The sequence below is a fragment of the Equus asinus genome, chromosome 23 (assembly GCF_041296235.1).
Source record: "Equus asinus isolate D_3611 breed Donkey chromosome 23, EquAss-T2T_v2, whole genome shotgun sequence".
NCBI classification, from domain to species: Eukaryota; Metazoa; Chordata; class Mammalia; order Perissodactyla; family Equidae; genus Equus; species Equus asinus.
Window position 1 is genome coordinate 17,460,123 of NC_091812.1, and position 8,729 is coordinate 17,468,851.

Below are 8,729 nucleotides of genomic sequence, written 5' to 3' on the forward strand. Positions count from 1 at the left end.
AAAGAGGGGCAGTACGTAATGATTAAAGGGATACTCCACCAAGAAGACATAACACATAATTATCTATGCACCCAATACAGGGGCATCAAAGTACATAAAGCAACTATTAACAAACCTAGGAGGAGATATTCATAATAAAACAATAATAGAAGGTGACCTCAACAATCCACTCATATCAATGGATAGATCATCCAGACAGAAAATCAACAAGGAAACAGTGGAATTAAATGAAAAGCTAGACCAGTTGGACTTAATAGAAATATGTAGAACACTCCATCCAAAAACAGCCAAATACACATTCTTCTCAAGTGTGCACGGAACATTCTCAAGTATAGACCATATGTTGGGAAACAAGGCAAGCCTCAATAAACTTAAGAAGATTGAAATAATAACAAGCCTCTTTTCCAATCACAATGCTATGAAGCTAGAAATAATTACAGTGAAAAAGCTGAGAAAGGGACAAAGTTGTGGAGACTACACGACAGGCTATTGAACAACCAACAGATCATTGAAGAAATTAAAGGAGAAGTCAAAAACTATCTGGAGACAAATGAAAATAAAAACATACCATACCAACTCATACAGGATGCAGCAAAAGTGGTCCTAAGAGGGAAATTCATTGCAATACTGGCTCACCTTAACAAACAAGAAAAAACCCAAATAAGCAATCTCAAATTGCATCTAACTGAATTAGAAAAACGAGAATAAACAAAGCCCAAAGTCAGTAGAAGGAGAGAAATAATAAAAATCAGAGCAGAAATTAATGCTATTGAAACAAAAAAGGCAGTAGAAAGGATCAATGAAACAAAGAGCTGGTTCTTTGAGAATATAAATAAAATTGACAAACCTCTAGCCAGACTTACAAAGAAAAAAGAGAGAAAGCTCAGATAAATAAAATTAGAAATGAGAGAAATAACAACAGGTACCACAAAAATACAAAGGATTGTAAGGGAATACTGTGAAAAGCTATATGCCAACAAAATGGACCATCTAGAAGAAATGGATAAATTCTTAGACTCTTACAACCTCCCACAGCTGAATCAAGAAGAAATAGAGAATCTGAATAGACAAATCACAAGTAAAGAGATTGAAACAGTAATCAAAAGTATCCCAAAAATAAAAGCCCAGGACCAGATGATTTCTCTGGAGAATTCTACCAAACTTTCAGAGAGGATTTGATACCTATCCTTCTCAAGATACTCCAAAAAATTAAGGAAGATGGAATGCTTCCTAACACATTCTACAAGGCCAGCATCACTCTGATACCAAAGCTTGACAAGGACAACACAAAAAAGGAAAACTACAGGCCAATGTCACTGAAGAACATAGATGCAAAAATTCTCAACAAAATATTGGCAACCCGAATACAAAAATACATCAAAAAGATCATACATCATGATCAAGTGGGATTTATACCAGGGACACAGGGATGGTTCAACATCCATAAATCAATCAATGTGATACACCACATTACAAAATGAGGAATAAAGACCACATGATCATCTATAGACGCAGAGAAAGCATTTGACAAGATCCAACAGCCATTCGTGATAAAAACTCTTAACAAATTGAGGATAGAAGGAAACTACCTCAACATAATAAAGGCCATATATGACAAACCCACAGCCAACATCATACTGAATGGGGAAAAACTGAATGCCATCCCTCTGAGAATAGGAATAAGACAAGGAGGCCTGCTCTCACCACTCTTAATCTGGACAACCACTTGCAAAAGAATGAAAGTAGACCATTGTCTCATGCCATACACAAAAATAAACTCAAAATGGATCCAAGACTTGAAGACAAGTCCTGAAACCATAAAACTCCTGCAAGATAATATAGGTAGTACACTCTGACATTGAACTTAAAAGGATCTTTTCAAATACCATGTCTTCTCAGACAAGGGAAACAAAAGAAAAAATAAACAAGTGGGAGTTCATCAGACTAAAGAGCTTCTGCAAGGCAAAGGAAACAAGGCTCACAACCAAAAGACAACCCACCAATTGGGAGAAAATTTTTGCAAATCATATATGATAAGGGTGTTAAGCTCTATAATCTATAAGGAACTCACACAACTGAACAACAAAAAAACAAACAGCCCAGTTAAATAATGGGCAGAGAATATGAACAGACATTTTTCCAAAGAAGATACACAGATGGCCAATAGACACATGAAAAGATATTCAACATCACTAATCATCAGGAGAATGCAAATCAAAACTACACTAAGATACCACCTTACATCTGTTAAAATTGCTATAATCACTAAGACTAAAAATAATGAATGTTGGAGAGGGTGTGGAGAAAAGAGAATCCTCATGCACTGCTGGTGGGAATGCAACCTAGTGCAGCCACTATGGAAAACAGTATGGAGATTCCTCAAAAAACTAAAAATAGAACTACCATATGATCCAGCTATCCCACTACTGGGTATCTACCCAAACAACTTGAAATCAACAATCCAAAGTGACATATGTACCCCTGTGTCCGTTGTAGCACTATTCACAATAGCCGAGTCATGGAAACTATCCAAGTGCCCATCAACTGATGATTGTATAAAGAAGATGTGGTATATATACACAATGGAATACTACTCAGCCATAAAAAAGACAAAATCATCCCATTTGCAACAACCTGGATGGACCTGGAGGGAATTATGCTGAGCAAAATAAGGCAGACTGAGAAGGACAAACACCAGATGATTTCACTCATACGTGGAATGTAAACAAACACATGGACAAAGAAAACAGTTCAGTGGTTACCAGAGGAAGGGGGAGTGGGGGTTGGGCAGAGGATGAAGGGGAGCACATATGTGGTGACAGACAAGAAATAATGTACAACTGAAATGTCACAATGATGTAAACTATTATGAACTCAATTAAAAAAATCCAAAAAAACCCAAAAACCAATCCACACCATCGGTTTTATGTCAGGGTGTCTCCTTTTTGTTTGTCTGCAACTCTTTATCTCCTAGGTTTCTCAGGAAGGTGTCACAGGAATGATATTCTCCAAGCTGTCGCATGTTCATCAAAATTTGTCAGTGACTTTAATTTTTTTTAACTGAGGTGAAATTCACATGACATAAAATCAGCCGTTTTAAACTGTTCAGTGGCGTTTACTATATTCACAATGTTGTTCAACCACCACCTCTATCTACTTCCAAAACAATTTTGCTATCCCAAAAGGAAACTGTGTGTGCACTAAGCAGCCACTCCCCATTCCCTTCCCCCTAGTCCTGTGGATGGTTCATACAAACGGAGTCACACAGTCTGTGCTCTTCTGCTCCTGGCTTCTTTCACTCAGCACGATGTCGTTGGGCTTCCCCCGCACTGCAGTGGGCAGCACTACTTCGTTCCTTCTCATGCCTGAATAGCATCCTGTTGAATGGACATGCTACATTCTGTTTATCCATTCATCTCTTGACAGATCTGCTGCTCATTTTTTAAAGTGGACTGAGGTGTCCTGTAATTCTAAGAGGAAAGGATGAGCCAGGACAAATTTTCTAGCATCTCAGCTCTAGAGTTCCCTCTTCTCATGTTGTCATGAAATGATCACAAATAAGACCTCAATTTTCTGAGATCCACCTTCTCTGCTTCCCTCCCCAACTTTTATTTGGACCTTCTTACATTTGCCCCATATTGGTTTCCCATTACTGCTATAACAAATTAACACAAATTCAGTAGCTTAAAACAACAGAAATTTCTTCTCTTACTGTTTGGAGACCAAAAGTCCAAAATGGGTTTTACAGGGCTAAAAATCAAGATGTTAGCAGGCCCTCTGAAGGCTCCAGAAGAGAATCTGTTCCCTTCCCTTGCCTTTTCCAGCATCTAGAGCTGCATTCCCTGGCTTGTAATCCCTTCATCTTCAAAGCCAGCGGCGTAGCATCTTCTCTCTGACGCTGCCTCCCTCACTTGGCTTCTTATCTTACAGTCAAATCTCTCTCTGCCTCCCTCTTATAAGGACACTTGTGATTGCCTTTAGGGACCACTGGATAATCCAGGATAATCTCCCACATCTGAAAAATTCCTTTTGGCGTATAAGGTAACATCTACAGATTCCTTTCCAATCAGTAGGACCTGAATATCTTTGGGGGCCACTATCATCTCCTGCTCGACTTGGATTCTATTCTCAGCTGATTCTTTTCAGGGCTGGAATTGTCTTTGAAAGGAGCTTCATTTTGTCAATTTCAAGAATTAAAGGGCCCAGCCCGCTCCAGCAATGGGAATTCATAACACTCCCCTTGCGTCATCCACAAAGTGAATCCTTGAAGAACCCCACCCAGTTCCTGACGCCTTTCTCAGATCAGCCCATTTCACTTTCCAGTGAGTACCTGTTGGTGATTTTGGGGTTTTCCTGTTCTCAGAGGCATCAGAAGCCTAGTTGCCCTATTTCTGCTTCCTCCTTCACGAATGGGGGTACCACATGGTTCTGTTACTTGTTGGCAGATTATACCCACCCACTCATATTTTGGATACTCTGTCACCTGGTTTTGTTGTTGTAGATATTTTTGTTTTGCTATCCTAGTCGTTCTGCCTATTTTTAGGGGAGGATTTGGGGAAATTAAAAAGTTACGCTATCACAGTCATTTCCCCAGTATCCCTCAATTCACTATTTTTTTTTAAATGAAAATTTGGTCCAGAGCACCTCCACGTAGACTATCTATGATGGCCACAGCAGTTGCTCACCGCCACCAGCGCCACCCATGATTGAAGGCATCGCCTCCAAAGACGGGATCTTTCTTCTTTGATTTGATCCCCAGAGTCCAAATTCTTTCAACAACCCAAACTCAGTAAATTAGAGGGAAAATTCCTTTACTAAACTATGAAACAAGTATGCTGAGATGTTGACTGCAACATTGTTTGCAACAATGAAAATCTTGAAACAATCCATGGGTATAATCCACCAACAGATTCTTCCACCTCTTTGCAAGACGTCTGAGACTGCTCGCTTTCTGCAAAGTTAAACATCTGCAAAAGCAGCCCCCGCTCCCAGGTCTTATTTGAGATGCATTTCTTTCTCATCAAGTATTTTCAAAACTCCTTAATATCCATTTCCCCTGGGGGTTCCCGTACTGAGTTTGGTGACATAGTATCCATTCTTTTAAAAAAGTAAGCTTTTATCTATTTCTTCTGTCTATTATTATGAAGCTGTAAGACCAAGACATCTCTTAAGTAAGATTTCTTCCTTACACTCAGGATGACCACATGTTGCATCATCCAAAGCAGGGCACGTCTGAGAACAAAAGGGGCTCTATTAATAATTAGTGTAGAACAATAGGTAAAAATTAGGGCTATCTGAGACAGACCGATATGATGGTCAGCTTATGTGTGATTAACCAATCCAGAGCTAACCAGAGGCTGTCTGGTGGGGGACAACTGACACGTGACGTGAAGCCAGTGTTAGACTCTCCACGGTTCGGTTCCCTCCTTGGTTCTGAAAGCATGATGGATTAGGGACAGCTGAGGAACACAGAGAGAGAGTATAGCAGATACTTTGTCATTTTAAAGCAGCAAATATTGTTCTTCCTGCAACGAAGTTTCACTAGAAAATGCAAATTACCAAATTTCAGAAATAAAAATCAGAACGTACCAACAACCAATATATCAATACCAGGTTTTTAAAAGGCAGTGATAGTAAAAAAAAAAAAAAAAAGCCATCCACCACTCCCTGACATTAAAGTGCCAGGCACAGATTTTTAAAATCAAATTAAAAATTCAGCTTGATTTAAATATTTTTATTTAAAAACTTGACATTGATTATATTTTGCCCTTTGATTTTCTTAAATGAGGAATAATCTGCATTGAGTTAAACACGCAAATCTTAAGCTGATGATTCGATGCATTTTGACAAGTGAATGCACACATATTACCTCTCACGCAACCCACCCCCATATCAAGACACGGAACATTTCCATCACCCCAGGGAGTTCCTCTGTGCCCCTCCCGGTCAATTCCTCCTTACCCCCAGGGGTACTTACATAACACAACATCACACTAGAATACATTTATCTCTGCTAGAACTTCACACAGAAGGAATCATAGAGTGCGTACGATTTTTGAGTTTGGCTTCTTTCACTCAGCACAATGTTTCTGAGATTCATCCACGTTGCCGCAGCAGTTCAGTCCTTTCTTGTTGCTGAGCAGTATTCCACTGTATGACTAGACTGCAGTTCCTTTACCCTTCCTCCTGTCGGTGAGTATTTGGGTTGTCTCCAGTTTTCGGCTAGTGTGAATAAGGCTGTCACAAACATTACTGTATGTGTTTGTTTGTGGACATACATTTTCATTTCTTTTAGGTAAATATTTAAGAATAGAATGGTGTATCTAAAAAAATATAGTCTGATAATAGTTTTGGTGCATTTTCGAAAATGAAAATTTTGTGTGTTCACCTTTCTCTTTTAATTGGAGTATGTAGCTTTCACGTTCCCATGTGATTATTGTGGTTGGGTTTAAATCTATGGTTGCTATTTCTTTCCTATTTGTTCCATGTATTCTTTGTTCCTGTACTTTTTCTCCTGCCTTCTTTTGGATTAATCAACTTTGGTTTGTTGCTGTTGTGGTTGAGTATTCCATTTTATCGCCTTTATTTCCTTTACATAATTCTTTGAGTTATTTCTATAATTGTTGTTTTAGAGATTATAATATGTATTTTTAACTTATGTCTACCTTCGAATAACATCAAACTACTTCACAAACAATGCGAGAGGCACCTTATAATAGTAGAATTCAACTTCCCTCCCTCCCACCCTCTATCCTTGCATTGCCGTGTCTTACAAACTCTACAATATAATGTATGAGTCCCACAACATATTGATACATTATTTATTTTGTTTTAAATATTAGTAATCTTTTATAGAAATTAACAAATGTGTGATATAGTTAAACATATAATTTAAAGATTTTAAAGATGTTTGTATACATATTTACTCTTTCTGATACTCGTCCTTCCTTCCTCCAGCTCTGAGCCTCCGTCTGGTATCATTTCCCTTCACCCTAAAGACCTTCCTTTAATATTTCTTGTAGTGCTGGCTGGGAAGAAATTCTTTAAGTTTTTGTTTTTAAAGGTATCTATTTGACCTAAAGTTTTGAAGGATATTTCACTGATATAGAATTCTATGCTCACAGGCTTTTTTTTCTTTCAGATTTTAAGGACTTGTTCCCTTGTCTTCTCGCTTCCCTTCCTTCTCATGAGCAGTCAGCCAAAATCCTGGTCACCATCCCCTGTTGAAGAGTCTGGACCAGTGAATTGCTTTTCCCCATCAAGTTGCGGAAGTTCCTGGCCATATCCCTCCGCGTATTTCCTGTGCCCGTTCTCCTCTGCCCTTCTTCCAGGACTCCAGTCCCGTGTCTGTTGGGTGATTAGATTACGACCCACGGGTTCAGACGCTTTGCTCAGCTTGTTCTCATCACATGTCAGTTCAAATAACTTGTGTTCAGATTAACTAATCTTTCTTCTACTCTGTCAGGTCTACTATTAGGTCCAACTGATGAAATCTTCGTTTCTAATATTGTGTTTTTTAGTGCTAGCATGTCCATTTGCAACTTTTCTACAGTTTCCATTTCTGAGATGAAGTTTCCTGCCTACATGTTGTCATCGTTGTCCACCAAATCATTCAACATATATGCTAGTGTTATTTTAAAGTCCTTGTCTGCTCATTCCAACATCGTGTCCATCTGTGAGTCTATTTCTATTGATTGTCACTGCTTCTTTATGTGTCTCATAATTATACGAGCTCTGTCAAACTAACACACTGCCTATCATTTCTCAATTGATTCAGAACTCTGGAGGGGGCAAAGCATGCCATGTGCCCTAAAATTCTCCAATTACGTGACAAGTAGTAGTGTCCAGTAAATGTTTGCAGAATAACTTTTTTCCTTTTTTTTTTAAAGATTGGCACCTGAGCTAACAAGTATTGCCAATCTTTTTTTTTTTTTTTCTGCCTTATCTCCACCAACCCCCCCCCAGTACACAATAGTACATCCTAGCTACAGGTCCTTCCACTTGTGGCATGTGGGACGCCGCTTCAACGTGGCCTGACGAGTGGTGCCATGTCCACGCCCAGGATCCAAACCAGTGAAACCCTGGGCCACCGCAGCTGAGCTCGGGAACTTAACCACTCAGCCACAGGGCTGGCCCCTGTAGAATAACTTTAACATCTTCCTAGTAAGAGAAATCTAAAAAATACAAATTGCTTTTCTGATATTTGTACTCAATTTGTTTGCTCAACAGCATAAAATCCTTAGAGGAGATTAGACTGTTGCATTAACATTGTGTGTAGCTACTTCTGTGGTTGACTGTGATGGCCTTGGTAGAGCCGTTTATGCCACATTGATGAGGATAAACACAGGTCACAAATCGTTGCATGGGAAGATGGATGGCAGTGCTTAACATAGATCCAAACTCAGATGACCTTCACATTTCCACACACGAGGTAGCCTAACCTATGAGTTAAAACCACAGCTCTGAAATCAGACTTCCCTGGTTTGAATCTTTTCTCCAGAACTGAGTGACCTTGGCAAATTACGTAATGTTTTGGTGTCTTAATTTATTTACTGAGAAGTGAGATGGTGAGGAGGCTTTGGTGAGGATTTAATGAGATAAAACATGTAAAGCACTTGGGACACCAAATGGCACACGATAAGTAATAAATGTTAGCTGTGGGGCTTTTGAAGGGTTCAGTGAATAGCACCTATCCTGGATGGTTTCTCAATGATTTCAGAAATAAAACA